The 18,033-nt window shown below is 40.8% G+C and overlaps 1 protein-coding gene across 1 annotated transcript in view; it reads left to right on the plus strand.

Moving 5' to 3' along the window:
* The window catches only part of ANKS1A (ankyrin repeat and sterile alpha motif domain containing 1A), a 161,055-nt gene that overhangs the window by 90,308 nt on the left and 52,714 nt on the right, over nucleotides 1–18,033 (plus strand). The window lies entirely within an intron of this gene.

Here is an 18,033-nt window from a genome sequence, read left to right on the forward strand (position 1 = left end):
CATCTTTTGTGCCCACCAAAGGTGCCATCCTCCTCCTTTCTGAGCAGCATCTGGGATCGCTTCAAAGCAAAGTAAGAGCTTCTAGCTCCCGCCATCTTTATTGTTTATGAATGCCTCTGGGTCACACATGAGGCCCAAAGATATTCTTAAGAAACCAAGAGTAAAAGCAGCTTTCCTCTGCAGCATTCCCAATCACCAAGAAAAAGAAGAGAACAAAAGGGGGCTAGGAAGGGCAGCAGTAAGCCAGCAGTAGTGTCAGGAAAGTCATCAGAGGCCCAGGAAGCCAGCTGGGAGCAACCCGGGGTGGGCGGGGTTCTGTGTTTATATGTCTGATGGGGGCTGCAAGTATGTAGGAAAGAGAAAGGGAAAGTTAAGGAGCTTAAGAGGAATTTTTGAAGGATATTGAAAAAGAATGGCTATAGGTTTTTGTTTGCTTGCAGTGAGGAGGAAAATGGAGAGAACATAGAGCCGTAGAGTTGGAAGGGTCCTATAAGGCCATCGAGTCCAACCCCCTGCTCAGTGCAAGAATCCACCTTAAAGCATGTGAGCATGTATGTATGTATGTATGCATGAATGATGGACACATGGGGGGTTCGCATGTATGATGGACACACGGGTGTTCGCATGGAGGGACATGTGAGCATGTATGTACGCATGCATGATGGACACATGGGGTGTTTGCATGTATGTGTGTGAGAGAATAGATGGAGTGTGAGTGAGAGAGAGAGACTGAGAGAATGTGTCCATTGATGGTGAGCTGGAATGGCCCAAAGTGAGAGATTTAGGGGAGAATGAGTAGGTTGTTATGGGTGGTGAGTTTGCCTATTGTGAAATAGGTTTCTGCTGGCACTGGAAACTGTGTCTTCAAAGCAATTGTGTAATGTGTTGGAGCTCAGCCCTCCCCCACTGCCTTGTACTCAATGTTTTGAGCAGGTTACTTATCCTCTGTGACTACCTACACCTCCCACAGCAGGTCTTTTGTGGTAGTGCCCAGGACAGTTTGCCAGATTGCTAAATGTGCCCATGGGCCCAAACTGCGCACCACACTCAGTAATGATGCACACAAACTGGAGCTTGTTCAGAGGAGGGCAACGAGGATGATCAGGGGTCTGGAAACAAAGCCCTGTGAAGAGAGACTGAAAGAACTGGGCATGTTTAGCCTGGAGAAGAGAAGATTGAGGGGAGAGATGATAGCACTCTTCAAATACTTGAAAGGTTGTCAAACAGAGGAGGGCCAGGATCTCTTCTCGATCCTCCCAGAGTGCAGGGCACGGAATAACGGGCTCAAGTTAAAGGAAGCCAGATTCCAGCTGGACATCAGGAAAAACTTCCTGACTTGTTAAAGCACTATAACAGTTACCTAGGGAGATTGTGGGCTCTCCCACACTAGAGGCATTCAAGAGGCAGCTGGACAACCATCTGTCAGGGATGCTTTAAGGTGGATTCCTGCATTGAGCAGGAGGTTGGAACTTGGGCTCAATGGCATTAAAATCCCCTTCCAACTCTACTATTCTATGCTTCTATGAAGGTTGCCTAGCCACAGTCCAGGCTCTGTACTATCTGTTCTGATTTGCAGCAGCTCTTCAGAGTTTTGGGTGAGTGCTAATTACCAGAGATGCCAGGGATTGAGCCTGTAACCTTCTGCAGCAGAGTATGTATGCTTTACAACTGAGCTATGATCCCTTTCACTCAGGCACTGACTACACGCAGACCAAGTTGCTGCATCATGTGCGTTTGAGACCATGCCCTGGGAACTAGCATTACGGGCTGAAGAGTGTGGCCCTCTTTAATCCAAATTTGCACCATGTTCTTTGTAGATTCGCGCATGTAGAGTGTGAGGCTGGCTAAAAATTAATGCTACTCGCAGGAGAAGCAGCCAGGTCTGCCTGTTTAAAACCCTCAAGGGCTCCCTCCCACAACTGCCCAGACAGGTAGGGAAGGCTAGCAAGGACTGAAGCACAGGCTCCCCCCCCCCCATGTGTTACTCTAGAGCCCCAGTGCGTCAAGCACACAGCAATAGCTCCTTGCCAAAAACCATGTCCTCATCACTGTAGCTGAAGGAGGTGGGATTATCTATCATTGTCAGTTATCAGTCTTCCCTGCTCTTTCCCCTTCCACTTGCTAGAGACAATTGACAGATTAAGAGTCAACTGTGGCAGATCGATCCTTTCTCTCTGGCAAAGGGCTGCTGTGAGTTCAATGCTGACATGCTGGGTCAATGCTTCAGTCCTTTTTTAAACTTCTTTGCCTGTGGAGACAGTTTTGGGAGGGGAGCCCTTTGTGTTTCTAAACACAGCCAGCTGCTTCCCAAGTGAGACGCTGCAATATGTAGCCCAACTATGAGTCACACGATGATTGAAAGAGACGTGTCTCTCACGCTTAGTCCGGCCTGTGTCACCCACGCAGCCCAGGATTGACATCTAGAATCCCCACTGCCCATTGGCTGCCTTGTTAGTTCTCCTTTCTCCATCTGCAAAGGCAAACACAGTAGTGGTCTCTTGGGCTGAGAGAAAACAGCTCATCGAATCCTCAGTGGATCTGACTGCACAGGAGGAACTTGTTTGGGTTCACCTTAAAGAGCAGTATGATCAATCACATCATGGCTCATTCACACATCCTTTGCTACTGGTTCATATTTAACTTCATATCAGGGCTTGTCTCAGCCCTGCTAGGTATTTGAAACCTGCTTCCTAGTCCTAAATTTTACACTTGAGATGCTCCAATACTCCCAATGGAGGTTATGGCTAAATTTTCCAACAGTGAGTGCTTATATATTGCAATTCATTAGTCATTTGTTATTTAAATAGGTATCTTGGGGGAAGTCTTTGCCAGTTTGGGGAGAGCAGGGGGGAGTAGTGCCTTGGGTTAATTAAAACCTTTAGAAAAATTGTATATGAGAGTGTGGAGTTGGGGGTAGTACAATATGCACCTTTGTGAACCGAACTGCATTTCAGCTTGCTTTGTTTTGCCTTGCTTTCTAATGGAACTGAGGCACCATTTATCAGTGCTTTTCTAAAATTAAATGTATGGTACGCACTGACTCATGCCTTTGGTCACCCCATCTTGGAAGATGTTCTCTGTAATCCTAGTCATTTGGAGATTATTCAGTGGAGAGAGGTGCTCTACCATTGAAAATAGGTTCTTCTAATGCTGGTCTGGTCGGCCCTGTCAAAAACAAAGGGTACTTCCCAATGGTCTAGGACAGCCTTCCCCAACTTGGTGCCTTCCAGATGTGTTGTACTTCAACTCCCATCAGCCCCAGCCAGCATTAGCAATGGTCAAGAATGCTGGGAGTTGTAGTTCATAACAGCTGAAGGGCACCAGGTTGGAGAAGACTGGTCTAGGATCTTTAGATTGTTGACTTAAGTCACAATGTTCCCTCCTTATGGAAGAACACACATGTTTTAGATGGTTTGCAATGATGTCTTTCACATATGATGCTAACCCATAGTTTATTTAACCCAGGGTTTGTTGTCATACCCGGGGTTTGTCAGGCAGACAATTGAACAAACTGTGGGTTGTTTTCTCAATCCCTGGGCTGTTTGTTTCCCTCTTCCATTGCCCTATATCCTTTGCAGCACTATAGTACTGGCAAATAGAGTAGCTGGGAGGGATTTTCTTTTACATCTCTTGCCCACTGCTTCTGTAGTTTGGCGAAACAAACTATAAACAACCCACAGTTCTGGGTTCTTCCATAACAACAGCCATGGTTTAAACTAGGGGTGTGCACGGACCCCCCACTCCGCTTCACTTTAAGATCCGCCATTTTCGGATCGGCCTGCTCCGCCCCGCCCCCACTCCGCCTGTGCCCACTCCGCTCTGCTCGGAGCTCCGGATCCGGATCGGAGCTCCGGTCCCCCCCCCATAGGGGGGGTTACCGGGCCCTGCCACCATCGCCGCCCATGCGGCGACGGCGGCAGAGCCCGGTAAGGAGGAGGGGGGCCTTACCTGCCTCCGTCCGTGGTCCGTCGCTGTCTTCAATTGAGCCCATGGTTCCACCAGGAAGTCTGGGCCGCAAGTGCGGCCCAGACTTCCTGCTGGAACCACGGGCTCAATTGGAGACGCTGACGGACCGCGGACAGAGGCAGGTAAGGGAGAGGAGGGCGGGGGGGTTACTGGGCTCTGCCGCCATCGCCGCCCATGCGGCGACGGCGGCAGAGCCCGGTAAGAGACCAAGGGGGAGGGGGCCTTACCTGCCTCCGTCCGCGGTCCGTCGCCGTCTTCAATTGAGCCCGCGGTTCCACCAGGAAGTCTGGGCTGCAAGTGCGGCCCAGACTTCCTGCTGGAACCACGGGCTCAATTGGAGACGCTGACGGACCGTGGACGGAGGCAGGTAAGGGAGAGGAGGGCGGGGGGCATTACCGGGCCCTGCTGCCGTCGCCGCATGGGCGACAGCGACAGGGCCCGGTAAACCCCACTTACCTTCACTTCTGAAATCTCTTCATTGGCTTCCAATTCACTCCAGAATCCAATATAAACTTCTCCTGTTGACCTACAAAGCTTTTCACTGTCTAGCTCCTTCCTATCTCTCCTCTCTCATCTCACACTATTGCCCCGCTCGTGCTCTTCGCTCCTCTGATGCCATGTTTCTCGCCTGCCCAAGGACCTCTACTTCCCTTGCTCGGCTTCGTTCATTTTCGTCTGCTGCCCCTTACGCCTGGAACGCTCTTCCAGAACATTTGAGAACTACAAGTTCAACCACAGCTTTTAAAGCTCAACTAAAAACTTTTCTTTTTCCTAAAGCTTTTAAAACTTGATGTTGTGCAGACTTCTACTGTTACTTTCTACTGTTAGTTTTTCCCTACCCTGTGCCTGCTTACCCTACCCTGTACCTGTCTGTATTCTCTTCCCCTCCTTATTGTTTTACTATGATTTTATTAGATTGTAAGCCTATGCGGCAGGGTCTTGCTATTTACTGTTTTACTCTGTACAGCACCATGTACATTGATGGTGCTATATAAATAAATAATAATAATAATAATAATAGAAATAGTGATTCAACCAAGAATTATTTCAAGGAGCAACAGTTTCATGAAAAGACCACTCCCCCAGCTTTGTTTCTCAGAATTATTCAGCTGATTCTTCCATATGTTTATTTTGGAGCAAGTCCCATTGAACTCAGTGTGACTTCTGATTATACATGCATAGGACTGCACTGTTAAAATTGATTCCTGACATGGAGACACCATTTGAAAAAAGCATCTGCGGGAGGGGAGGGGACAGATGCGAGACATTTTTTATAAAAGAAAAACCCAAATGTTAAAAAAAAGTTTTTCTTGTAGTTCAGGTTTTTAAAAAGGGCTGCATGAAACATCACACTGTAACTTTATATTTTTAACAAGCCTGCTTCAATCACTGTCCTTTCCTCAGAGGGATGTTTAACATTGCATCTCTCAAATAAAATGAGCTGCTGACGGAACAATCCGGCCACTCTGTGAAAGAGTTTTTGCCTATAGATATTCAACTGCTATCAACTATAATGGCGGCCCCTTATAACTGAGTTATAAGGGAGGCAGCCATTTTTCCTTGATTTTGGCTTCTTAGGTTTCTATCGAGCACCTTGTTTTTCCTGACCTTATAGCTACAGGTTATGTCAATCTGTGGCCACATAGCAACAAATCAGATTATGTTTTAAAATGACAGGCTAATATAAAATGCAGATACATATATGACATTGCACCAATTTTTCTTCTTCTTTTGGCCACTCAACAAGAAGTCTGAATTGTCTGGCTAAATTTAAGGAAAGGAGCATGCCTAGGGAACTGAGCCAATCATGTTTCATGCCTTACATGGGTACTGTATCTGTGAGGTAATGTGATGCTCTGCAGATGTGCCTAAACCAATTGAAAGGGGAGTTTCAGTGGTTTGTACCATAAGCCCCTTCGTTTGCATTTCAGCTCTGATTTCTGGTTATTTCCACAAACCTTATTTCTTTATCAACTGTGACCATTATTCAGATCATTACATTTCTGGTCAAAACATTCTGATAAATATTTTTAGATTTTCATTATAACCTTGAAATATATGTGAATGGTAATTGGTTACAAATCAAATACAATGTGTTGATTAGTTCTGATCACTATTGTTTTTTATAAAGTGAAAATCAGAGTTCATCAGAAAGGGGAACTATAGAATCCTTGTTCTTGAACAAATCAAGGCTCAGAGATTTCTAGCACAATAACCCCTTTGTTGGTATGGATATTCAGTCCTTCTACATAATAAAACATTTACATTCCAAGCATTGGCAAACAATGCAGGTGAATTTCAGATTTTTCTGGTAAACACTCCCATCTTATGGTTAAAGATGAAACTACATTTTCCTTTAAGAAAGCAGCAATCTCTTCTCTGTTCTGTATGTAAGTAACTCTTCCTTAAAACAAGAGTGTTGCTTTTTAAAAAAAAAGAAAAAGAAAAAAACATAGGAAGTATCTCTCTCTAAATACAACTTCTGTTTTTCCTCTACTGTATTCTAGCATTTCTCATAGTTGTTCCCCTGGTTCAAATTCCTCTTTCCTCATGCATCTTTTTTTTGGGGGGGGGGGGAAATCCCCCAAATATAAAGGCTGCTCTTGCACAAAAATTCCTGAACCTATTATTCTGACACCTGGCAGATTTGATCTCCTCATAATTGGCAACTCTGTCTATGATTTTTATTCAATTCTCCCAGGAAACAAACAAAGTTATTGGTCATTTGCTTTTTTTTTTTTTTAAAAAAAAATCAAATCTGAATTTTAACTGCATATCGCACAAAAGCCCCTGCACTTCTTTTTCTGAAATTTGGCATGTTTCATTCCCTCACAAGGGCTGCTATGCATACAAATCTCATCTAATTCTATCAAAATTCTATCTTACATTTATTAGAATGTAAGCCTATGCGGCAGGGTCTTGCTATTTACTGTTTTACTCTGTACAGCACCATGTACATTGATGGTGCTATAAATAATAATAATAATAATAATAATAATAATAATAATAATAATACAGCCAAAAAAAGTTACACTTGTTTATTAATTTCCAATGACAGATAATGGGAAGAACAAAGCTTCAGATTTCCAAATTGATTTGAATTCGGCACCCTCCAAATTAGTCTGAGGCAAATTAGGCTGTTTTCCAAATCACCAAATTGGGGTCCGAACCAAATCTTGTCATTGGTGCATAATGCTTGTCTTTCTGATGTTGCTTAAGCAAGAGACTAGATGCAACTTTTTTGAGTGATGCTTAAATAAGTGCCACGGATCTAAGCCCCTTCTAAATTTAAACTTACCAAGGAGTTTCAAAATTTAGGTGCTCCCAGTTAATATTCTGTCTTTATTAACATTGTTTAAGTAAAAATGATGTTAAAATTAAGTTGGTGCATTTTTTTGTTCTGTTTTGGTTGGGATCTTCAGATCCCAAGCATAGCTTATTTTCTTGATCCCAACTCATTTTTCAGCTGACTTTAAACAGCCTTTAAAGTCTATCTTTTAATCCATGTTGCTAACCTTTCCCTTGCAATCTGTTCAAAACCAAATTCAGCTATCTACTTTCTTTGAAAGGAAATGGAAGCAGAGAGCATTTCCCCCACTCGTGCTCTTCGCTCCTTTGATGCCATGTTTCTCGCCTGCCCAAGGGTCTACTTCCCTTGCTCGGCTTCGTCCATTTTCTTCTGCTGCCCCTTATGCCTGGAACACTCTTCCAGAACATTTGAGAACTACAAGCTCAACCGCAGCTTTTAAAGCTCAGCTAAAAACTTTTCTTTTTCCTAAAGCTTTTAAAACTTGATTTTGTTCTGACTTTATACTGTTAGTTTTACCCTACCCAGTGCCTGTTTACCCTACCCTGTGCCTGTTTGCTTTCTCTTCCCCTTCTTATTGTTTTATCATGGTTTTATTAGAATGTAAGCCTATGCGGCAGGGTCTCGCTATTTACTGTTTTACTCTGTACAGCACCATGTACATTGATGGTGCTATATAAATAAATAATAATAATAATAAAATAATAATAATAATAATAATAATAATAATAATAATAATAATAATAATAAAATTGCTGTGTCTCTGGTCCATTTCCAGAGAATATTCTATGGTAAAGAAAGGCATAACTTTCTTAACCCACATGCATTTATGTAGGTAATTTGCAAGCCATGGAACTTTATTTTATTACTTTTAATTCAGATTAATACAAAAAAATTACATTTTCAAACTGACTATATTAGTACTGCTAATCTCTTAATAGTCAAGACTACTATATTATGTATTATATTATGTATATTGGAAATGAAGTAACTGTGACTTATGGACCTATAAGTCTATGGTATGAGGCTGCTGACAAAATTAACCAAGCATCATAAACTGCTCTGGCCTTCCTCTATGTTTATATAGCAATTACTATCTTATAAGGTTTGTGTTTGTAAGAAAGATAGTGATCAGCAACACTTCCTCAGAATTATACATTGGTTTTAGATTCTCATAAGCGTTGTGGTTCAATGTGAACATGTAGTTTATAAACTTAACCCTATGGCTTTGGCTGATCTTGGCTATTAAGAAGAATATAGTGACATATTTTCCCTTTAACATGCTCCAAGATTGTCCTTAATTGGTAGACTTCTGCTTGTGCTGGGTCATACTTGTGGCTTTTATTTCCTAAGGCAATATCAGCATAAACCGATTTTCAGCATATTAGCCCCAAATCCATATCTGTGTGTAAATGGCCATCATTATTTATGCACAAGCCCATTTATTTATTTATTACGCTTCTGTGCCACCCAGTTGCCAAAGCTCTCTGGGCTATTCACTAAGAAGAGCTAAAACCATAAAATATGAAAGCATAACATTAAAAACAGCAACAGAACAAAACCAACATAAACCCAACAAGAGTGCTAAGATCTTAATGCACCATTTTTTAAAAATAGAAGGAGTAAAATGTTATACTTGTGATATACAGTGCTTTGAAGTCAGAGATTTGAGAATAGGTTTGGAACTGAGTGTTTTGAAGTGGTTAGTAGTATATCACCATGTTATATCATGCTTGTAAGTTATTATTTAGAGCATTTTTATCCCACACTTCAGTCAAAAAGCTTCCAGAGCAGCTTAGAAAAAATCCATATTACCTCATGGGAGAAAACTCTTCTATACTGAGCTAGACCATTGATCCGTTTATCAATGCCAACCTTTCCCAACATGATGCCCTCCAGAAGCACTGGGCTACAGGTCCCATCATCCCCAGCAGTATGTTCATTGCCTATACTGGCTGGTATGATGGGATTTGTAGTCCAACACATCTGGAGGGTGCCAGGATGGGGATGGTTGCTCTATACTACCTGTTGTGATTCTCAGCTGGTTTCAGACAGGTGTCTTTTCCATCCCTACATGGAGATGCAAGGGATGTTGGTTAACATTGTAATTATAACCTGGATTATTGATATCCTATTAACACTCTTTTTTTTAGCACTTTTGCTGGCTAGTGGCAAGCTCGTGGTGGATATGTTATTGTCTTATCTGTTTGCGAATGGCCCATGTGGCTAATATGCAATAAAGTTTATTGATTGAACATGGGCCCCCTCTGAACTATGACCCTTAGTGAGTTTGTTCTGTGGAGTTTCAGTAGCTTTAAAAGTGCTGCTGAAGCAAAGCATGAAGGGTATAAAAATATGAGAACGAAGAAATAAGGAAATTGGTCACTCTAGTGAACACCCACAATTAATCTCTAGCTTTGCTAATATAATGACTAGCATGTTTCTCTTTAGTTTTTTGCCTCTCAAGAGATTCTGTGTGTTCTGATTTAGGTCTCTAGTCAGATCTGAGTGACTCCTAGATGTTATGTAGTTTTTGGTTTTTTAGTTTTAAATTGGGATTAGTCTTGTTTGTTTGTTTGTTTGTTAACCACCAGCAAAATTTGAAAATGTATTTAGTACCTAACAAAGGCTAATTACCTCTCTAGTCTATTTTCATCTGCACAGGCATATTCCTGACATCCATCTTGAGATTATTTCAGTCTGCAGACACTATGACATCATGTTAAAACTGTTCTTCTTCCTCTCCACAAGGGATTTTGGATAGCTCAAAAGCTTGCTCACTGTTTTATGACATTTTGGTTCCTCTTAATAAAGGTATTGCCCTAGTGTAGGTTGTATATATTCTATAGACTAACATGGGCTATGTATGCTTTTTGTGTGATCAGTATTCGTTTTTCTGATTTTGTTGCATTTTAGGAAGTAATGAGAAGAAATAAAAATTACATAGGCACCAATATTTAAGGAAGTATGCCAAACCTCAGGATTGAGTTTGGGTGGCTAGGAAATAATCTGATTGCCCAATGCTTATTTCTAGGGGAAACTTTTCCCTGTTGAAAAAATCACTTTATTTAGGGACACCTGTATAGAACATTGCAGGGTTTAGATGAGGCTGTCAGTACCCAACATGGCTGTCCGTCCTGCACTATCATTTATATTTTATATTATGCTTAGAACAAAGGCCATGCCATGGACCCAAACATTTAAATTTAATAAAACCCATTTAATCTTTGTGTTTTGTGTTTGTTTGTTTGTTTTTACTATGTGTCAGTTTTTTTTCTCTGAGCATATGTAAGTGGTAGTTCTCTCAAAGTGAAGAACAGAAAACATTGCATTGAAATATTTAAGATTTGTATATAAGTTAGTTTCAAAAATACTGGTGGTTTTGTTCGTGTATCATGCCCCCTCTGGAGGACACTGTTTCAGAGGCAGCATGACATCTTGCCATATTTATTTTAACGTATTTAATTAGTGTTCAGCCACAGGAAGAACAAGGACATTCTCAAATTGAGTTTCCTGAAAGTCTCATAATTCAGCTAAAGCAAGAATGAAGATGCAGTTAACATTTACTAGACAGTGAGAGTCTCTTTGCACTTTATAGAACAGCCTGCATATACCAGTAAACTATAATTGGTTCACATGCTTTTGATATTTATGAGTAGCTGAGTAAATAAATTTATGGTGCTGGAGCCACAGTTGCAGATAATCGAAACAAGTGTGGCTTCCTTTTTGTCCCAACTTTAATGAGACTCATTGTAATGTCTGTGCAGAGCATCACATTCTACATCCAGTGTACAGTCATCAGTGAAAAGTCTCATGTTTTGTGTACTGTGGTGGACATCTCTGTTTAACTTATAAACACGTTGTGTCCGTTTCCTTAGTATTTCCTGGGTAGTCCATTTCACTACAATTTGAGCTAGATTTTTCCTCCATCATGCACTTCTATAAATTCAGAAACAAGGGATTGAAAACGAACATTGACACAACCTTTCCCAGAGTTCAATTCAGCTTTTATTCGCATTTTATCTACCAAGAAAAATGAATACTGCTTGAGAGCAATGTACATTTCTGGTTTATGGCTTTTATGAGTTTAGAAGTCTCAAAATTAAATGATTTTAGTGTCCACTTCTCCAAAATGTACATGTTGCTTTACATCCTAACGAAAAACAAGAATACATAGTTCTTCCACAGTCCATATCTGTAAACTTGCTGATTACTTTTTCCTTTATAGCTATCAAAAATTCTTGATACAAATAAATACAAACTCTTTCCGTTCATTGTTAAGCCCCAGTGCTCTGGTAGAATACATCTGAGTCAACATGGATTTTGCAGGGAATAATAGCTAACGTTCCAGTAATGAAACAATGTTCCTAGAGTTACACGATAGTTGAAAGATGCACTGAACTGTAGCAGGAACACAAAGTACAAAAAGCAAAAGTAGCAACTGAACCAGTTACTTTCAGAGCTACTTCAAATTTTAGACAGTAGCCCTAATATGAGTGGAAAAAACAGACAAAATAGAAACATTTAAGGATTCATGAAGCTCCGTGTGGCAGCAACAAGGAGTTGGCTCTTTTCAACTACAGTCCTCTATACCCAACATGTTCCTTCCAAAATTAAAGCCAGCCTCTAATAATATATAATATATATTATGCCATATTCATAGTCCTCAGAAGGTAAGCCAGCAATTGTGAAGAATTGAAATACTGTCCATCTGCTCAAAAATTAGAATCCCATATTCAGTTGTCTCTGTCCATAGTCACTGTAGGTGTGTTTGGACAGTTGTGCAGGGGGAAGAAACCATCGTGGCTTCTCCCCACCCTGTGCGACTGCCATTTGTATAATCCCCGCAATGCATCCTGAGTGGTATGTCATCTAAAGCCACTACTGCATGTCTTGGATTGTAGGGTAGGTATGAAGCCACTAACGCTGTACCCCACACTGGGTTCAGATGATATGCCAACCCATGCTGCATCGTGGGAGATAATGCTAATAACAGTCACGCCCATGATATAAGTGGAGGCAGGAAGAGAAGCCACCATGGCTTCTTCCCACTGTGTGATTGTCCAAACCACATCTGCATCTCAGTTACAGTAGTCATCTCATCAAACATGGTACATCTCCCAGTGGTGTTAATGCAACCAAACAGCAGGAATGGAGGATGCAAACTTGAACTAGCCCAGGGGCACCTCAAGAGTGAATGTAGCCCTTTCAGAGGGGCTGCTACTGCAATTCCAAATGCTTACTGCTTGTAAGCTGTTGTGCAGAATGTTTGGAAGCTGCTGCTGTTCCATTTTGTATGTTTCTGGCCTTCTCCATTGCCAAATGTGGCTGTCTGTGACTGGGTTTGGACAACGCAAATAACCAATGGTAGTTTAAGTAGTCAACAGTTGGTTTTTTAACTCACCATGGGTTATTGTGTCATGTGGTGGGAGTTTTTAACTAACGTTTGGTTATTTTGCTGAAATAACCAATGCAAATAACCAACGCTGTCCAGAGTTGGCTATTTATTTATTTATTTTTTTATTTATTTTGTTACATATTTTTACTGCCAAACCATCTAGGCTCTCTGGTCAGTTACAACTAAAACCATGATGTGACAATCAAATTTTAAATTTGGAAATCACATAAAACCAGAATAAGTTACAGTCCAAGGAAGGCTTTTCTAAAGAGATATGTTCTTAGGAGAAGTTTAAAAGATACTACATTTTTGAACCAGCATTGGTTATCATGTGTGGAGGGAACTCTTGGTTATTTCCTCAGCCAACGTTGGTTATTTTGTCAGCCACAGAGTCGCAAGCCAAGAGTGGTCAAAGCGATGGCTGCTGCTCTAGTCCAGCCAGCAGGATAAGTTTTCGGCAGCAATGACTGATGGAATACTAGCAGGAGGACTGAGGCGGGGAGAGAGAGTGGGAGATGAGTGAGTCAATTCAGCATGGACTAAAGTCAACGCTGATCCTAATCCACACCATGGTTGATTATTATCATGTCGATTGAGGAGTACTCCCTAGATAAGCAACTGTCACGTTTGATTATTACCCCACCATTGACTATCGTATTGACCAAACGCAGCCTAAGGATGAATATACTTTACTCTCTTAGGCTATAGCAAGGGTCTCATAGGCACATTTTGAATTTGGAGAACATGCTGTGGGTACAACCACAAAATGGCTATATAAAGTGTGTAGCCAGTACTAAAACTGCAAGAAGGTAAAAGTTGGATTGAGTAAATAAAAAATGGATCATCATGAATTTGCATGATCTTTATATAAGATCCTCCTGCCAAACTAACATAAAATTATAAATCCTGTGTTTGTGTCTACAGATTGAACAGTAAAAACCACAGGCCTAGTGCTTGTCAGCACAGCACCACTATGGCACGTTAAAAATCATGATCCAAGGCATGGATCCTTATGGATCTTAATGATTTTTTTTACATGGGATACCAGCAAAACCACTCTCAAATCAAAGAAGACACTTGTGGACACAGAGGTGACCTATGACTTACTGTTGCTTGGGTGGGGTTCCCTTTTAAAAATAATGAGAATCCATAAGGGTCCATGGCACTGATACATGTTTTGTGCCATGGCATGACAACCATGTCGGGTTGTGTTTGCTTTCTCTGTGTGTGTTTTGTAGGGAGTGTTCGTATGTGTTGTTTTTCTGTATCTGCTGGACACAAGTACCTGATAAAGTGGTGAGGTGCAAAAGAAAACACTTAGCCCTGTTTAACAGTTGTGTGCACCTTCAATAGTTGTGCAGAAGAGGGGATTTCAGGAAGTATGGCTTGTATGATAACATGTTATACATGCTGAAATTCTCTCTTCTAAGCCCAGTCCTTTCTTTCATCTGATTGCAACCCCCCACCCTGATCCTTTTCCCACTCTCCCTACCACCTCCGCATGTCACTTTATTAGCCTTCCCACCCACCCTCCAGTCTCTCAGCTTTCCATTCGCCCCTGCCCAGACATTCTTACCACCAGACAACAGCCCTTCTGTATGAGGGCCTTGCAGTTACCATCCTTATCATTTTAGAATTTTGTATAGAAGTGCTTCTACCTGCTTGGGTGAGATCAGGTCAGTTGAAGCAGCAAGAACCTCGGAGGTCCCACAGGCACATATATACCAAGGCTATAGACACATGATCAGTGAGAAGCTGGGACACTACCAGCTAAGCTAGGCTAAGAGTATCTACTTACTTGAAAAATTAACATATGACTGTGCCCGTATGGCAATTGCATACTTTGGCAAACATATGAACATAAAATGACCATAGGGCTATCAACCCCAGTAATGCCCAATTCTTGAACCATAGTTGCCCACATCAGCAGTTCATCTGGCACAGTTTTAGCTATTTTCTGACTTACTGAAGGCCATTAGACCAGATTGACTTCTACCAGCATGAACATTGTCTTTTTATTATACTACCTGAGATTTGTAATGCTGGTCAAATTAGATTTCTATTTTGTTGCACTGGGGGATGAGGGCCTTTTTTGCAAGCAATTGCTGTGGTAACATATTTTTATGGCACCCCTTTTCTATGATGCTGAAGAACTCTTCTTAATAAACCACGGAAAAACTATTTTTCTTGTGTACTAGTTTTCTGCCTGTCAGTAGATAGTTACTATACATACCCAATGTAAACCAGAATAGATGCTGGAGTCTGGGCCACAGCTATACCTTTTTTTCTTTTTCTTTTTTACATAAAAGCTGTGTGTGTGTCCTGTGATCTTTCATAAGCATGGGATTTTATGTTTGGCACAGATTTGTTTGTCCTAAGAGAGTTTGTTTTTATTTAAAAGTAAAAGCAAAGTTTCTTGTCCTTACAGTGTGAAGATAGACTGAAAGGAATAGTTCAGTGCCTCTGCAAAGTTTTAAAAAGCAATTTCAGAGCTTGGCATGAGGTGCTTAAAGCAAAAGGCTGACAAAAATAGCATATATACTCTAGGAAGCCGCTTTCCCTTAAGTAGCTCTCATGCTAAATGCCAAATTGCTTTTTAAATTTGAGAGTTGTAGGGGTTCTGCATTGGGAAACATGTATATGAGGGGATTTCATGAAATCTCAGGTAAATGGGTGGGTGCATGTGTGCCTCTGGGTCACCATTTTCATTCTGACTGGAATTGTGGAGCCACCAGCACTGTGGTTGTTCTAATTATTTCTGCAAACTAAAGTAACTTTCCATAAAAAGGACTCTTGCTCTTTTCCCTCATTGAAGTTCACTGAGTCCATTCTTGAGCTTAAAAACACTCTTGAAATAAATTAACAGAGACTGGGAAAAGCAAGGTGGGCCACCTTGAAGCATCCCTGAGGGCATTTACCTTTTTATAGAAGAATTTTATGTGTAAGTGTTTTATGCATGAGGTGGGATTGAAGAGGCAAAAGGTATTAACAGACATGGCAGTTCTGTTTATTTTCCAGTGAAGAGTATGTCAAACTGCTTTTCGTTGGTGCATTCTGAATGAAGCCTTTTGGCAAGTGTCCACATTTCTACCAAGGGAGGAGCACAGCTGTTCTAAATGGAGGGACTTTGTTAGGCTTAAATGCTGCAGAGTGTGCATATTGGGTAGGCATAATAGGATTTGTCGGTGGAGTGGTAGAAAAGCAAAGTTACTTCCTGGAACCAAAATGGGCTGTTTACTTGGAATCCTCTAGGTTTTTTTTTAAAAAAAAATCTATCACAAATACTTTTGGATAACAAAGCCTTAATCTTATGTAGTCTTCAAAGCATCTGCAAATCTATAGACTTCCAGATTGCAGCTGTTTTTTTTTTTAAGAACAACCTTGAGGTGCCCTTTGGAAATTATGGATGACATAAGCACAATAATAAAGTGTAGGGAATTGTTGCCAAGTTCTCCACAGAGAACTGGCGATAACTTGAGTATAAGCTTGTGGGTTTCACAAATTTCTTCAGTTGATCTCTCACACCTCCCAAATACTTTGGTATACATGAAATCTGAATGTGTTTTCTTTTTTAAAGAACCAGACACGCCTATAAACCAAATGGTCTGCCTTGAGTTCTATTCAAAGATTATAATAACCAAGAAATTGCTCATCATCCCTGTCCAAGAATAGTAGCCCTTCTATGATAAATTAGTTTAGTAAAATCTGTTATTATTTTCTAAAAGCTTTGATGTGTGTATGTCTGATGAATAATGAGACCTCTGAATCCAGGTGAACATGCAGGTTTGATCTGTTCCAAAATGTTTGAAAAGCAGTAACTTGCATGGGTGTAAGGGTCTGCATTTTCTGCCAGCTATGCCCACTATTTTCTGCTCTTGCACCATATCCTATGAGATCATCTTTTCACAAGGACAAGTCCCATTCTGTGAGTAGAACACTGCAGCACATATTTTCAGGAGAAGTGTACTTTCTGACTTCCAACAACTTATCTGCTCTTTTACAAGGGCTTTTATCAAGAAACAACAAAAGACTTCCATCTCTCAGTCGATCTAAATCAAAATCCATGTTTGTTTCTATTGGGTCATCGTCTTCTGGTATTGCAGTGCCACAGTTCCAGGCTAATTTATGAAGCAAACTGTAGAAGTGAGTAAAACTGGAGGTTCAGTGTTTAGGACAAGAGGGAACTTAGAGTGCAATAAACGAAACATGGTCCTTTATGAAATCCTGGCTAGTTTTTGTGCTGTTCTAGATCAATAACTATTTGAAAAAGACTTTGTCCCTTTTTTATATATATTTTCCTAGACCAAATTGTGCTTAACATAATGGATTGGATTGCCCTTGGAAAACATGTTTTGCTCTTTCCCAGCAGTTTCAGCACCAAGTGCCTGATGTCTCCGAACTTCAGTCTTTATGCAATGTAAGAAATCAGAAAAGCTTTGCCTCTGCTGGGAAGCAATCTGACTGCTGGCATTGCTTAGTCATGCTGTTATTTTATACTTTCATCGTGTTCTTGCTTTTTCTTTGCTGGTTGTAGGAAAAGCTTTAGATGGTCCTTGTGAGGTGTGTACATAAGATACATGAAAAAGTTCATGTACTAGGTGAAACATTTTGCAACTCAAATCGTTATTGGAAAAAATGTATTGTTTTGTTTTTTAACATGCAGAAGGTCCAGTCCATGTTGTACTAAAAACTCTGTAAAGTCAAGCTTAGGAAGATGTGTGATTTATTTATTTAACTAGCACCATCAGTGTTCACAGTACTCGACAAAGTACAAAAGATCAGGCCCCTGCTCCAAACTGAAAATTCAACAAATGGGAAGCAGGGTAAACTGAAAATAATTTGTGTTTGTTACATGTGCTTAGGCACTGGAACATAAGAAGCAGTTCTACATTAATTCAATGATTTGTCAGGGGTGTTCATCTTCAGTTTCAAGCATCCCTTTCTTAATAAGCTTCTGCAGCTTTTGTCTTGGTAGCATAAGATTGCAAATCTAATAAATAAACAAATCTATCTCCATTACTAATAAACGACATGTTCAACTTGATAACTTAAACGAGATGAGCAGTGATTTCATATGTCAAAGCTTTTGAGCTGAAGAGCACAAACGTAAATCCAGTATGGTTGTTAAATTTGTCTTGTGGAAATCAGACACATACCTGATTTGTACCTTATGCAGTGGCAGGCATTGGTCTTTGCCCACCACACAGACAGTATTGCTACATTTCTGAGCATACAAGCCAACCCATAGTGAGGCTCCTCCGTGCTTTCTTTACAGGATTTCATGAAAAGTGGCTTGACTTCAAGCTCTATAGGTTGATGATCTGTTTATATGCTGGTACTTAAAACTAACTGTGGAAGTTCT

Source organism: Elgaria multicarinata, chromosome 1, assembly GCF_023053635.1.
Source record: "Elgaria multicarinata webbii isolate HBS135686 ecotype San Diego chromosome 1, rElgMul1.1.pri, whole genome shotgun sequence".
NCBI classification, from domain to species: domain Eukaryota; kingdom Metazoa; phylum Chordata; class Lepidosauria; order Squamata; family Anguidae; genus Elgaria; species Elgaria multicarinata.